The sequence below is a fragment of the Mustela nivalis genome (genome assembly GCF_964662115.1).
Source record: "Mustela nivalis genome assembly, chromosome: 7".
NCBI classification, from domain to species: Eukaryota; Metazoa; Chordata; class Mammalia; order Carnivora; family Mustelidae; genus Mustela; species Mustela nivalis.
In genome coordinates this window covers 120,270,029-120,286,254 of record NC_139026.1, presented here as the reverse complement: position 1 = coordinate 120,286,254, position 16,226 = coordinate 120,270,029, and the positions used below count along the sequence as shown (strand labels likewise).

Sequence of the window (16,226 nt, the reverse complement as noted above, 5' to 3'; positions counted from 1 at the left end):
AGACCTTGTTTCTTCTCTAGCCAGTTGTCAAGTAGCATATGAAACCATGAGGGCATATGTTTAAAAAAGGCACATCTGTTTCTCCATGGGTGACCTTTGTTTTAGCGGGACTAAGTGGATGTGAGGATGTCATTTGAAACAGGTCCTTTGCAGGAGTTTATCCTCAGTCTGAAAAACCCACAGACACATCACATGAGTATGCTTAGCTCCTGTCAAGTGATACTCTATGGCTCTACAGGGGAAAGAAAGGCCTTCAAGCAGCTGTGGTTTCTAGCCAAGTGTAAGCAATTTGGCAAGTTTACCGGGGCAGACTGCTAGATCATTCTTCTGAAGGTTGTCCCAGAACTGTGAAGGCTTTGACTCCAAAGACCTTATCCAAGAAGTCCCCTGAAGTCACACACCATGGTGAACTCTCCAGTTGTCTTGTTGGAGCAGATAAATGATCCTGTCAAGGCGAGACCCCATGGATGCAAGGGGAAGAGAACATTTTTAGTAGAAATTCAGTTATCACTTTACTCCTCTGCAAGAATGAAGGGGGGGAAATGTGTTAGTGCCAAAGAACCGAGTGTAATGGCTTCAGCTATGTGAACCTCTTTATACATCTTGGACCTTTTGAAGCTACGCTGTCCATGCCAAGATACACTTGGCCAATACAACCTGAGAAAACAAAGTTTTAAATAAAGCGTTCTGACATCTTTTTCTAATGACACATGCAATTTTGTAATATACCAAGCTTACGTCTTTCCTTCCAGCTTGGGAGAGTGCAACACCATATGTGTCTGGCCCCAAACCAGGAAGAAAGCTGGACTTGGCCTCACCCTTGAATTCTCTGTGGCAGCTGATCCAAGAGGCCTAGTTGCAGAGAATCAATACATCGCCCTCTTAAGCTGAGAGGTTTGGGGGACCAGTTCCCGTTTCTGCAGTTCCTAAATTAGATAGGACTTAGGCTGGAAATGGGCGATGCTGTTGCAAAGTCATTCTGGACCCAAATGAAAGTGGGGTGAGTGATCCTTCGTGCTTCAGAAATGACTCAGGAAATCCAAAGTCACCTTTCTGTCGGGTGATCCCGGTAAGATTTCCATTTTAGCAATGAGAGCCAAACTCAAGTTAATGTGATTTTCTACAGTTTAAACATTCTAATTAAATACCTGAATTTCTCTTTTTGGCAAAAAGAAAGCAGAACATTTATTTCAGTCATAGAAATGACCGTATCTTTGGCTTGTGTTAAAGACTGTTGGTCTCCCAAGCTCTGTTTGAAATTCACAACATGGGAATTTACAGAATTTTCATAAAAGCAATTGAAATTACAGCATCTCCATGAACTCCCAGGGTGTACTTCTATTAACAAAAGATGTTTTGCTTTACTCACACCTGCTCAGTTCTCTGTGGGGGCTCAAGCGATACACATTCCAATCAAGCAGCGTCAATAAAATCAAATAAAAATTAAGTTCCAAGGAATGGAATGGAGATAGGCAATATTACCACACAAAGTGCATTTGAAAAGGAGTTGAGCTATTGGAACTGGCTTTTTTTAAAGTAGAAAATCATTATAGAAAAATAAATTTTTCAACCATAAATCATACAGTGTTGACTGCATTAAATTCTCTGACAACTTTAACACATCTTCCTCCTGTTTCTGCATGGCACACATACATGTAGATACAGATGTATGGGGTATGGGGCGGGGGGCAGGAAAGGACGCAAGGATGGGGAAGGCTTGGAAGAGGTTGGAGGAAAAAATAAAAACTAACAAAATGGGGGGCACCTGGGTTGCTCAGTGGGTTGGGCCTCTGCCTTCGGCTCAGGTCATGATCCCAGGGTCCTGGGATCGAGCCCCACATCAGGCTCTCTGCTCTGCAGGGAGCCTGCTTCCTCCTCTCTCTCTGCCTGCCTCTCTGCCTACTTGTGATCTCTGTCAGATAAATAAAGAAAAAATCTTAAAAAAAAAAAAAACTAACAAAATGGGAATTTTTTATTTGTCTTTGCATGTGACTGGAGAGAATTGAAGAAATTTCACAACATCTGCCTAAATTAATGTGTTTATGCTGATTAGATTATGGTCTTAAGAAAGGCAAACTCCTGTTTTCTTTACTCTAAGTCTGTCAGATCCCACTTCCTTGAAGAGACCTTCTGTCTCCTGGGAAATGAGGTTGGAACCTAATTCTGTCTAATTGCCAACACACTTGTATTTGTAAACAGTATCAATATTTCTAAGGCTGTGGTGTTGGCAGTGTTCTGAGAGTCACAAAGTATTGAAAGAGCCGTCCTGTGCAGGATATGATAGTGATAGTCACCCTCCCCCAACACACAGACCCCCACGGACCACTTGCATTACAAGTAAAAGGCACAATCCTTTGTCTTTAAAGAGATTACTCCTTTTGAGGGGGAGGAAAATGACAGGAAAATTTTATTTGCAGGAGGGAAGTTCTTGGGTGTTTACTATTTTTTAGCTGCCTTCGAAGGAAGGAGGATCCTTAAAGGCGACCCTTTGCCGAGTAAGGTGGCGGGTGTGGGGACAGCAGGGTGGGACAGAGCCTACAGCTTGCCTGGGAAAGGATGCATTGGATGGTGGGGAGAAGGGGGAGGTTCTGGAAGCAGGAAAGACTTGCTTGGATCTGTGAAGGGGAAGGATGGGGAGCAAGCTGGGGCCACTGCGACTGAGGAGAAGCTCTGGAAGGGGAGCAGAGATGTGCAATGAGAGCTTCACTGATTTCTCGTTCATCAAGTAATTCACTTGTCTGAACATCTTTGCTGAGCCCCTGCTGTGTGCCAGGCTCTGCGCTAGGCCGTGGAGATAAGGCAGACACCAAGCCTCAAGAAACTTCAGCGAAGTGTCTCACTTTTCACTGAGCCTCGTGGAGTCAAGTTTCTCCTGGAGAGGGTAGGGAAGTGCTTTGAGATGTTGCTAAGCCTGGCACAGGGTAAGACCATGGGAAGCTGCCAGGGAGGACAGCCACACCTGCCTTACTCATATTTTTTTTTGGTGGGGGGTGGTGGGGAAGGGTGTCTATAAATGAAAAAGCCAACGTGTTGGCTCCTACTTGTCATAACTGACTTGGTAACCAAGAATTGTAAGCATCTAAGTGTAGGAAGAAAATACACAGCTGCTCAGGAACGTGGAGGGAAGGGAATAGTTTGTTTTGGATTGGGTCTGTCACTTCTCCATGTGTTAAGGTGGTGTATTCAGTTAGCTTGTTCTTTCCCCTTGGTCTGGAATAGTCTTTGGAATTTAAGCCTCCAGAACTGCTGTCCTCAGTGGAGGTGTCCTAACAACCTGGTTGGGATGAGTGGTGAGGGTTGCAGTGATTTCCTACTAATGATAAAGTTCTAGAAGTATGCAAATGAAGCCACAACAACTTTTTAAGTGCATAGCATGAAACCTTGGATACTTGGAAACAGCCCCACCCCACCAAAATTCTCAATCTTCTCCATCACTGACACGTGATGGTTTATGCTTGTGTTTACGCACCATTTAGCTGAGTATTCCTAAGCTGTGTGCTCTCTCCACTGTCACGAAACAGTTTCACAAAGAGGGCACCCATGGCAACCTGGGCCCATGTTACAACCAGTAAGTATGCCAAATATCTTTCTTATCAATTATACTCATAAAACAAAATAAATTTTGATTAACAGTAAGGATGTATTCAACCAGTAACTTCAGGGAATATAATATTACCGACCCTTTCTCAGAGCCAGTACTTTTGGGAACCCATCGAGCCTTCCTGTCTGCTTGCCTCACTTGGTAAACGTTGTCCAAAGATAAAATGGAAGACAAAATAGTCCTCATGCTAAAGACCATTTGGATGGGGGAAGCTGGGCCAAATTATATGAACTCAAGGCAGCCACTGGAAGTTGCTCTAAAAATAAATAAGTAAACAAACAGGCTGGGTCTCAGAGTGTCTTGTTGATAGTGAACTCTTTGTGAAAAGACCAGGTAAAGAAAAAAAAATTCCAATAATTGAAGGTTCTGGTAAGCCAGGGACAGATAATTCTAGGTTTTTCTATGTCTCACTGCCCAAATATGGATAGGAGGTTAGGACCCTGAACTATCAAACATTTGACATAATGTCCACTCTTTCTCAGCTTGTAGGTACCCAGCCTGGGTTAATTGATTTAAAAGGCTCACTTCCTAGCATATCTGGTTCCTTAATGCTTCATCCATTTAGTGTTTGAAAACAGTCGGTAACCACCTTGAGTAAGGCAGCCCCACCTGCCCAATAAACTCACACCCACCTTATAGAGTGGGTATTGATAAAAATAATAAAATATTTTATCAATAAAATAATGATAAAAATAAAAATAATGACTCTTGCAAGATGTTTGAATGAAATGGTTCTTTTGAGAGGTAACACAATGCAGGACGTTTGGAGCTAGATGACCTAGGCTCAAATTTCAACTCCAGCATTTACAAGCCATGACCTTGGGTAAACACTTGACTTCCAGGCTTCACTTTTTTCCATCAGCAAATACAGACATGTTCAGAAAATACTGCATATGCTGGGATGTGGACAGGGGGCCCAGAAAGCCATTGTACAGGGCCTGGCTTGGATACCACATCATCTGATAGAAAGTCTTTAAAGTCATCTTTATGTTACCCTTTCCCAATCGATCAGTTATAATTATTTTCTGAGTATTGGGTGGACGACTATACATACCAAGCTCTACGATGTGTTACTGTTCTCTATTATATAAGGGCGTTCTGGTGCGCACCATGGGTACACCTGGAGAAAATCAATTCTCGTGCACATGTGGCCTTTCTAGCTACGTGATCCATATTTTGGTGCTCAGTGATGGCCAAATTCTAAAGTCTTCATGTCAGCCAGTTCTTGAAAGTGGCTCAAAACTCATTTCTTGCAGGGTAAGAGGAGATGTGGGTCTGGGCTCCGTTCCTGAAGGCAGAGTGACCGTGGAAGGCAAGGTGCTCTGGCCTGGGAGCCAGTACCAGGGGGAGCACGCTGCCTGGCTTGGAGCCACCGTGAAGCCACGTGAGAGAGGACAAGCGATAAATGGAGCAGAGGAAGGAAGCCAGAGGTCAGCCTGATGGAAACCCTATCAGACCACAGGTCAAAGGAGCAGGAAACAGGTCTCGGGCCACGACCCGGGACAATCAGGAGCAGCTGCGGAAGGGAAGTGGCTGGCAAGACGGACCAAGGCAAGTGTGTCAGGATGTAGCCCGAGAGTACATGCCCGGAGGATGTGGGAGCCTTTGGGATCGGGGCCAGCCGCACGCTGTGGGAACAGGCCTTCTCTCGTAGAGGTTTGCAGCAGTATTTACTCCATTGAATAGTCCAAATGAGTAATTTCTTCAGAAACACAGATCTTTTGAAGTATGAGAGTGAGAGGAGCAGGCCCAAAGGTTAAACTCTGATGCCTTCCCTTCACCGGGCCTCCACACCTTAACTACCAAAAGTCCTTTGAAATGAAACTGTGCTCTGGGGCTCCTGGGAGGCTTAGTTAAGCCTCTCACTCTTGGTTTCGGCTGAGGTTGCAATCTCAGGGTCATGAGATCGAGCCCTGCACGAGGCTCTGCACACTCAGTGTGGTCTGCCTCAAGTTTCTCCCTGTCCCTCTCCCCTCCTTCTCTTCTGTCTTTCTAAAATAAATAGATAAATTTAAAAAAATGAAATGACATTTTGCTCATCAGGTACATGAGCAATGCTGGTGGGCACTGAAGCTGAAGTTGAACAGGCCAACCTCATGCCAATCCAGGGTCTTTATTCCCTTCCCCTCAGCACCATTCTGCCTTCCAAACCACTCACCTTAGGAACAGTAACAGCAATGGCTGTGCCCCCATGTGGAGCTGTAGCACACCCTAATGCCTTCACTTGCACTGGATTATTCAATCTTTGCAACAATCGCAAAGGGAAAGTATTATTATTATTTTTTTAAAGATTTTACTTATTTATTTATTTGACACACAGAGAGGGATCACAAGTAGGCAGAGAGGCAGGCAGAGAGAGAAGGGGAAGCAGGCTCCCCACTGAGCAGAGAGGCCGATGCGGGGCTCGATCCCAGGACTCTGAGATCATGACGTGAGCTGAAGGCAGAGGCTTAACCCACTGAGCCACTCCGGCACCCCAGGAAAGTATTATTATTATTCCCATTTTATGGATGAGGAAACTGAGACTCGTAAAGATTAAGCAACTTGCACGAAGTCCCATAACAGGCAACTGGGCAGACCTGGGAATTATATCCACATCTGTCTGACACCAAAGCCCAGGCTTTTTGCCCTATGCTGAGGTTCCAGTAAAAAGGGGTTATAGCAACACGTGGATTAATTACACCCAGTGAACCTAAGTTTTAGGCCAGATGCTACTATAGATTAACACTTTAAGATGTTTTCTCTTCGATTGTGGAACAAAAGTGTGTGTCCCAAACTAGAAGGACGGGAGTCAGCGGGAAGGAGGGCTGGCGGATGGAATGGGTGAAACTGTAGAAGGCCAGCAGATTGATTATCTTCTGAGTATGACCGGAGTAGGTGATCTGCAAAGGTCGGTAGGCTCTGACCCACTTCTTCCAGAGATCCGGGAGGAGGACCGGCTCAGGGCTGCCTGGGCCCCCCGCCAGCCCTATTTTCAGAACTTGCACATATTTGGCCAGCTTTCTTATCAGCTTACCCTGTGGCCTGGAACCCCATGAGACCTAAGACAGATGCGTACTTGGACGCCTTTCCTCCCGCTGTCCATCCTCTGTCCTCCCTCTGAACCTTTCCCCTTCCTCCAGCCTTTTCCTCATCTGGCCCATGTGATGTTGCTGCTAACAATAACAGCCAACGCTCCCGTTATATTTACTATCCAAACACTCAGCACATCTCAACTCATTCCATTCTATTTTCCTAAGCACTGTAGAATTTTTTTCTTAATAATCCTCTCTGTGCCGTCATCCCAAAGAACATTCTTAGGTTCCTTATGTCATTTCTTGCTTCTGATAACAGTGCTTTTGACAACAAAACATGTCACTAGAATGAGTCCTTTGTCAACAGAGGAACAGTGTTGACCTCTCTGCAGAATTCTTCTGTCACCCCTGCTTTGCCTTTCCTCCCTCCCAACTCACATCCCAAGCACCCTGCATTTGCATCGGCCACATTTTCTAGGCCTTTCCGGGGGCTTGCCTGTGAATTAACTTCTGTTTTCTCCCATTACCTGGTTTTCTTCTCAACCACATACTTGCAGAATGGTGACTGTCCCTCAAAATTGGCTCCAAATGTTGCTTCTTCTATTTATTTATCTTTAAGGGGTAAGGTCACCAGTCCTGAAACCTGATGCTGGCCACAAACAAAATGGTCTCCTCTCCCGATCTCTGCCTCTGCTGTTGAATACCATGTAAGCTGGGAATGACCATAAAATTGTGACAGTTGTACTCCACACCCTGTCACACATCTCCCACTAAGGAAGGTCCATGGGCCATGTCGAGGCTGCTCCCTGAGAGAGCACCCGACTGACTTCCATGGACCTTGCTGGACCAAGGGATGGAACAAAGAAAATCTTTACAGCGCACCCTGAGTCACTGTGAAACATGTGCCATCTTTTTCCTGGTTTTGATAAGTAGGAGGTGTGCTGAAATGAGGGGTCATAAATTTGGGAGCTGAGAGGAGATGACTTAGATTTAATAGAACAAACTGCTACATGAAATCTGTCTTATTAAAGCTAATTAAAGGAAGTGGAAATAGTCATCCATTATCAGAATCTAGCTCTCCAAGGAAGAGCTTGTGAATATGAATTTACAAATGTATGTACAAATCTGTGTGTGGATACACGGTAGTATGTGTGTAGATCTGTAGCATGTGTTTGCATATATATATATATATTGTTATATGTTAACACGGATCATTACTGCTGTAAGCTACATAGAGAAAGTGTCTGTTTATTGGTTTAGGCAATGAGGATGTGAAGTTGGAGGAGCGAAGGCGATGTCTTGAAAGGCGCGGGTCACCTGTACTGTCTGTGGGCGGGGTCGCTTTACCACAGCACCGCAAGCTGTATTTGGGTATGCCGGCGGAGGTGGCAGCTCAAGCTGAAACAGCTGGTTTGAAAAGCATTTGTCAGTGTGTTCTAAGCATCATGCCGCTTTCGTCTGTCCTGGGACAGAATGAGTATTTGGGGAATTTATCCTAAGAGAAGGGAAAACCAAATGCACAATTTCCATTGCATCTTGATTTTCCAAAGCAAAATCTTGGCCATGACCAAAAAATACCCCAAAACAAAAACAAAAATAAAAAAACCACCCAAACAAAAAAAAAACCCCAAACCAAACCAAAAACCCTAAAAAAAAAAAAAAAAGAAAGAAAGAAAGAAAGAAAAAGAAAAGTTAAATGCATGGGATTTTTATTTTGCTGCTGTGCTTGATACACATAAAGTAATGGATATCAAGCAATTCATTTTTACTGCATCTTTACTTGTACATTTGTTCTTAGGTTGCCTAAAACATTTAAATACAAATAAAAGGAGTGTAGCAAAAATAATGAAAGCAAACAGCAGGTAACTTTACAAATAATGGAATGTGAACCGTTTCTGCCCTTATCCAGAGTAAATTGGGTCACAACTAAAGGAACACTTCTGCAACTGTAATCAAAGGTGTGCACACTGAGAGTTGAGTATTCCACAGATTCTCATGGTTCCATACACGGTATCTACAGAATACCCAGTAAGTACAGAATACTTACAGCAGTAATGATCCGTGTTAACACTCTGGCTAACATTCTAGGCTAGTATATGGTGATTTGACCTGCAAACCTTTTGGTATGGTTCAAACTCCATCTCCGTTGAAGAAGCTTCTTTTTCTCTTCTCTCTTCACCTTTAATTGTTCTTTGAGCGCTTGCATCCCAGGAGTTCAGCTCCCCTCATAAGAGCAGAAACTAATCAGAAGGGTCCTACCTAGGCTTTGATCCCAGCTTTCCCAAAGCCATGGGAGTAATGGGTGGAAGCTGGGATCCATTCAGTTGGTGAGCTCGAATATAAAATATAAAGAGCTTGAGGTAAATACAAAACTCTTAAAAAAAAAAAGATTTTATTTAACAGGAAGGAAACGGTCAAGTAAATGAGGTACAATCGCTAGGAAATATGGTAAGGCCATTTAAAACATAGGCTAGGTAGTAACCCCCAAAACAAAGCTTAAAAGGCATGGGTTGGTGACTAAGCTGTTGGCCCCGGTGTTGAAACGCGCGTTGCTCCCTAGGTGCTCGAGCTAGATCAAACTTTGCAAACTAATACATTTCTGTTTTGCGCGCCGGTTCCCTATTAGATCCCACCAACAGGGGGCGCTGGAGGGGACTCGAGGGCGGGAGTGGGGAGAAGGGCAGGAGGAAAAGGGCAAGACTCTTCCCTACATGCCTATCAGTTACTCCGCCAGGGACAGTGGTTGATTTCATCAGTTCCAACTCTTTACCGAAGTCCATCACCTCTCCTCTCAGAACTGTGAGCCCAGCCCTAGGTGGGATTCCCCTCCCAGAGGTCTGGGTCTCAGTTTTGCAGCTCCTCCCCCAAGCTTCTAGGTTCTGATTACTCTGACCCCTTCCCTTTGTTCCTCCAACTCTGGGGGTAGTAGCTGCTTCCTGCACTTACCATGTCTGTTTTATTTCAGAGTCCTCAGCGCTACAATACGTGTTTAACTGGTTTCTTATATTAAATTCGCTCTGCTAAATCGTTAGTGCTGTTTCCCCTTCCCTGGTCGACTAGAAAAATCTGGGAATATAATTGTATGTATACTGAATGTAACCATATGAAATTATTTAAAAACGAATGTATAGGGAAAAGTATTGTAAGGAAATTTACAAAATGCTCATAGTGGTTGTATTAGAGAGTTCATCTCAGGACTGATTTTTATTTTCTTCCTTCATCCATATTTTCTAGATTTCTTGGTAATGTGATTACATTATTTTCATAGTAAAAACATACATTTATTTATATACATATAAAAGAGAGGATTTGATTCCCAGTAAAAGAGTATGTAGCCTGAAGAGAGCTTGGTCTGTAAAACTAGATGAATTATAATCTGAGTAATGAAAAGTGATTAAAAATGTGACCCCAATTCCACTTGGGGGGGAGGGGTGTCTTTTTAAAAAGAGGAGCAGTTCAGGAAGGTTGGAGTGAAGCCAGTGGAGTCACCGCTCTCCCAGAAGGGAAAAGGGTATATATAATTCCTAAATAATAAACGGGAAGGTTGATGTGACTCTCCAGCAAATTCTACAGCAGCCTATTACACAGATGACTCAAGAATCCTGGGAAGAAGTCTGGATTTACAGAGACCAGATTATGCCAAATTCACTTCATTTCCTTTTTTGTTGATCTTATATTCATTTATTTATTTATTCATTTATTCATACAGCAAACATTTATTACATGCCTATTATGTTCTAGGAACTGTCTTGTCAATGAAGATAGAAAGATGAGCTTCGATTAAGGGAGACAGGTATGTGACATTTAGATGCTGTCAACATATATCCTAGGAAACAAATCAGTCTAATTTAAGCTTTTAATTTTGCTCAGTAATATGCAAAACAGACATCTGTACTTCATACCTGAACCTCCCACAGCCCTATTCCTCTCCCCCACTTCTCTGGGGGTGCTCCTTTACAGTGACCCGGGATGACTAGAGAGGGCTTGGGCTATAGCAGGGATTGGGGTGGGTGGGAGTAAGGGAAGGTTCAGGGGTGGGGCAGGGTTAGGCACCATCTGGCAGCCAAAACACAGAAAACCAGGCGCCATATGTTTTTCACACTTGCTCATCACAGCAGGAGCCATCAATCATTCTAAATAAGATGTCTGCTCCTTCTCTTGATTTCACATGAATCTCGAATGGTGCACATATCAGATTCTCTTAATTCTCCCTTCAAGTTGCAGTGGTCAAATGCATTTACTCTTGTAATAAAAAGATTTAGCTATTTAGTAAGGGGACTCATTCCATTTTCAGTAGAGATATTCTTGCTTTTTTGGTTTTCTTTCATATTTGGTTGTCCTTATTGATTTACTATACATAGGACATCTGAGTGGGGGAATATTTTGTCTATAATATGATCCTTTATTCTCAGCTCTAGACTAAAAAATTTCTAACTTTTTAAATTTTTTTTGTACTCTCTGTTGTATACACACATCTTAGGTAATATTCTAATATTCTAAAGCTTCATTATAGGGGCACCCGGGTGGCTCAGGCAGTTAAGCATCTGACTTTTAATTTCAGCTCAGGTCATGATCTCAGGGTCATAACATCTAGCTCCATGTTGGGCTCTACACTGAGCATGGAGCCTGCTTAAGAGTCTCTCTCTCTCACTCTTTCAAAAAAAACAAAACACACAAAAAAACAAAACCCCAAACACTAAAAATCCATTATAATGATGGTTGAGAGGGCAAGACTAAAGCCTTTTAGAGGCTAACTACCCTGTAGATTTTTCTCTATCTTTATAATTTTTTCCCTCTGATGATGAAGATGGTGTGAACCCATAAAAATTATAAGCCATTCGGAAGCAAACGAAGTGGATGGTGAAAGTCTCCCACAATTAGCAGTGGAGGGTATGGGAGAGGGGATAAGGGAGAAGGTTTGGTTGAGCATGACAGTTGGTAATTAATAGTGATTTCCCTTTTTTGAAACGGCTAAATTAATAGGCTACATCAAAATACTCTTCTTCAAAGTAGGCAAGATTCCCAAGCAATCCTTGGTAATAAAATGTGGTAAAGACTCTAGTGGAAGATCAAGAAGAAAATGGTGATTATCAGGGCAGAGGGAGAGAGGAGTGTGGGGTGGATGTGAGGCTGAAGATTGGAGCTCAATCATGACTCTATGTTGTCATCCTCAGCATTAAACAACAAAACAACAACCAACTTATGTATACCCTACCACATTTCAAAACAAATGTACCCTATAAAAAGGAATGCAATACAAGAAGAGAAAGTAAAAACAAGTACGTGGTGAACATGGGGCAAGAGATTTAGAGTGGGAAAAATAAGATTAGCTCATGAGTGAGGTTGATCCAAAAATCAACATTTATTAAAATAATATACATAAATATATATAGGAGTTTCTACGCATTTGCTGAAAATGGGTTACAAGTTCAGTTCCAAGTTTCAGACACATTCAAAAAAAGAGAACTCTGATCTTATTGTCAATTACTTAATCACTTACTTAATTTACTTAATTATTTAACTAGTGAAATGTATAAACCAATTGCCAAAGTAAAGCACAACCCTTCCTGGTATTGATACTAGAGGGACCAATTTTTCCCCATGGGTCTTTATGAAAGAAGGCACTGAGTAATCCAGCGATAACTCTCCCAACTGCCTTTGAAAGTAAAAAAAGACAATGAGGGGCACCTGGGTGGCTCAGTGGGTTAAGCCTCTGCCTTTGGCTCAGGTCATGATCCCAGGCTCCTGGGATTGAGGCCCACATCGGGCTCTATGCTCGGCAGGGAGCCTGCTTCCCCCTCTCTCTCTGCCTACTTGTGATTTCTGTCAAATAAATAAAATCTTTAAAAAAAAAAAAAAGACAATGAGTTCTTTGATGCTATTTCTTGTATCAACTGTCAAAAGGACTGAAGACAAAATACCATCACCCAATTCAGTATAAGAAAGTCTATGGGAATAAAAATTATAAGGTACGAGTGTAGACGTTATTCTGGGGAAAATTTTGAGCAATAGTTCTAATTCCTTCCGATTTGTATTCTACTTGTGAAAACTCGCTGCAAAAACACATCTATGCAAAGACTGTGCTTTGTTCCAGGCTATGCCAGCCCTGGGAATCAGCTGCTTCGATCTCCTGCGGGGAGGAGGCCTCCCTTCTGGCTCCACTACCATGTCCACCCAGGCCATCATCCCCGGAGCTGCTACCAGTCTGGTCAGTGAGAGAGCACAGCAGAGAGGAGGGGGCAACCTATTCCTGCAAGAAGCAATAGTCCTGGAATAGAGTTCCATGGACCTGGTCAAAACTTTCTTAGAGCTCTACTGAGACCTGGGAGTCTTCTACTCTGACCTTCCTTCATTCCTTTCTCCTTTCATTGGCATCAGACCTGCACTGGGGTCTAAAGGTTCTCCCTGCCTTCTCCCTCCCCTTTGTTCTCCAGTAAATCTCAGTACCTGCTTTTCAAAGGAACTACCCCACATGCACTGACCATTCAAAGTCCTGTGGCAGCCAGGGATCCTGCTTGCATGGAGGTTACATTTTAGTGGCAAAAGGCAGACTATAAAGAAGATGACAAACCTGAGACTGAGGTGGTTCTCAGTCAGTAATCAGTACTGTGAAGAACACCAAACAGAGAGAGATGATGAAGAATGACGCAGAGACTGTTTTCGATCAAATAGTCAGCATGGTCTCATTTTTTAAACATGTAGCTAAGCGTCAGAGGGTGCCACAGGGGACCAGAGGTCTGGGTGTTCAAGGACTGAGGGGGTGTGGTTTATGCAGAGAGGGACCAGAACAGTTGGAGGGGGTCACATCAGCACTGTAGAGGGGGCAAGGTGTGGGGGTCCTGGGGAGGAGTTCAGATTTTATGTTAATTGTGATAGGAAAGTAAAAAGAATGGCTTTAATTTTAGGGGCCTTGCAGACCTCCTAAAACTTATCCATAGGATACAGAATTAAATTTTAAATAGAAATGCATACATGTTAGGCAATTTTCCATAAATATGATCTCACCTTTTAACAGATAAGTTATTTTTGGACATATGATGTATGTTTATGGTAAAAAGAAGTGCTAAGGATATAGAAAAATACAAAGAAGGAAATAAAATCATCTTAAATGGCACTACTTAGAGGAGACTATTGATATTTGAATAAACATCCTTCATGCTTATATTTAACATCCCTTATGTTAATTTCATATCGATACAAATGGATGTACATACATACTTGTATATGTACTACGTACATTTATTTACTATGGATTTTGTCACTCCTCAACATGTTTTTGGACATATAAAATTTTTCATTGATTCTAAGATGCCTTTTTCTTTTTCAGTTAGAAATCTTTTTTTATATTTATTTTTTAATTTTTTATAATTTTTAAAAGTTTTTAATAAACATATAATGTATTATTAGCCCCAGGGGTACAGGTCTGTGAATCACCCGGTTAGATGCCTTTTTCTTAAGGGTTTGACTGATTGATTGATTGATTTGGAGAGTGCGCATGCGTGCCCTGGGGCAGAGGGAGAGGAGGGAAGATAATCTTTTTTTTTTTAAATTTTTATTATTATTATTTTTAAATTACTATTTTTTTAAAAGGTTTTATTTATTTTATTTGACAGACAGAGATTACAAGTAGGCAGAGAGGCAGGCAGAGAGAGAGGAGAGGAAGCAGGCTCCCTGCTGAGCAAAGAGCCCGATGCAGGGCTCGATCCGAGGACCCTGGGATCATGACCTGAGCCGAAGGCAGAGGCTTTAACCCACTACAGACAGAGATCACAAATAGGCAGAGAGGCAGGCAGAGAGAGAGGGGGCTCCCCTCTGAGCAGAGAGCCCGATGTGGAGGCTCGATCCCAAGACCCTGAGATCATGACCTGAGCCGAGGCAAAGGCTTTAACCCACTGAGCCACCCAGGCACTCCGAGGGGAAGATAATCTTAAGCAGACTCCTGAGCTCGGAGCCTGATGCAAGGCTTGATTCTGGACGTGATCCCACGACCCTGAGAGCATGACCTGAGCTGAAATCAAGAGGCGGATGATTAATTAACTAACAGAGCCACCCAGGTGTCCCTAAAAGCGCCTTTTAATAAAAAGACATTTTGCACTCCTGGAATGGGGCAGCGTCTGAACACACAGTGCGTGGTCACACAGCAGCCTTGCAGGCACGTTCACAAAAATATCAAAACATACAGAATGGGTGCTAGTGACGTAGAAGAAAATCCATGAGCAAGAGATGAGTTTCCTTTTAGCTCTCAAGACCCACATGATTGAGGGAGGAGGATGGAAGGTTTGTTGGAAGCAAATCTGAAATGGTTTATCAATATTCCCCCAGCACAAGTCCAAAACCGATGGATGCTAAACAGCAAAACCCGCTGAGGAGCCCATGGTTTTCTCTCTTCCAGTCATTCTTAAGAAACTCAGCATCCAGACACTCTTAAAAGCATCGAGAAATGCATGGACATCGACAACTCTAAGTTAAGAGGCCTTCAGAAGCTCTGGAATCTAAATATGAAGAAGTTCCAGAAATATATGAAATTTTTAAAGATTTTTAAAATTCATTTGAGAGAGAGCAAGTGAGCCCATGAGCAGGGGTCATTGCAGAGGAGAGTGAGAAGCAGGTTTCCTGCTGAGCAGGGAGCCGGATGCAGGTCTTGATCCCAGGACCGTGGGGTCACGACCTGAGCTCAAGGCAGACGCTTAACCAACTGAGCCACCCAGGGGCCCTCAGACACATACTAATTTATTATGCTTATATTTTTCTTTCATGCAGGCACAGGAGTATATATAAAAATATGCCTGGGGCGCCTGGGTGGCTCAGTGGGTTAAAGCCTCTGCCTTCGGCTCAGGTCATGATCCCAGGTCTTGGGATCGAGCCCCGCATCGGGCTCTCTGTTCCACAGGGAGCCTGCTTCCTCCCCTCTCTCTCTCTGCCTCCCTCTCTGCCTACTTGTGATTTCTCTCTCTCTGTCAAATAAATAAAGTCTTTAAAAATATATATATATGCCTAACTCGAAAAGTGCTAATAAGTATTAAATAAAAATTCTAGGTAACAAGAAAGCACTTTGTCTTAATTGACAGCATTTATTTTTCTTAGTATCATAAAATAATGATGCATCTGAAAAATGATGGTATCTCAGATTTGAATAAATACAAGAGACTCTCATCCTTTCATTTTAAGGTTGCTTTCATATTCTGCTGTGTGTTACATTCCATAATTTGTGGGACCAGCCCTCTATTAATGGACATTTGGGTCATTCTGATTTTTCTCTACTATAAACAATGCTGCAGCAAATATTCCTGTGCAGACAGTTTTCACACTTGTGTGATTTTCTCTTTAGGACAATAAACCAAAATTCTGAGAAGTGTCAAGTTGCAGGGATATTAAAGTGATGTCCCTTGACTGGTTGTGACTGGAAAGCCAGGGCTCTCAGAGCCAGTTCTGGGAAGGGCACGCCAGGGAAATGAAAGGTCAGCAAGCTGTGATGGGAGTAGGTTCTCTCTTGTGAAGACCAAGGTGCTCACTCAATGGGGGTTTGCCGTCCCTGGAAGCCAGTCTACTTCTTTCTGGAATTGTCTAAAGGGCGACACCGTGGGCAGAGCAAGGTTGCCTGACCATTCATT

General features: G+C 42.9%; 1 long non-coding RNA gene across 1 annotated transcript in view; it reads right to left on the bottom strand.

Annotated features, from left to right (window-relative positions):
* The window catches only part of LOC309869508, a 57,452-nt gene that overhangs the window by 6,318 nt on the left and 34,908 nt on the right, over positions 1–16,226 (bottom strand). The gene's annotated exons all lie outside the window — the stretch shown is intronic.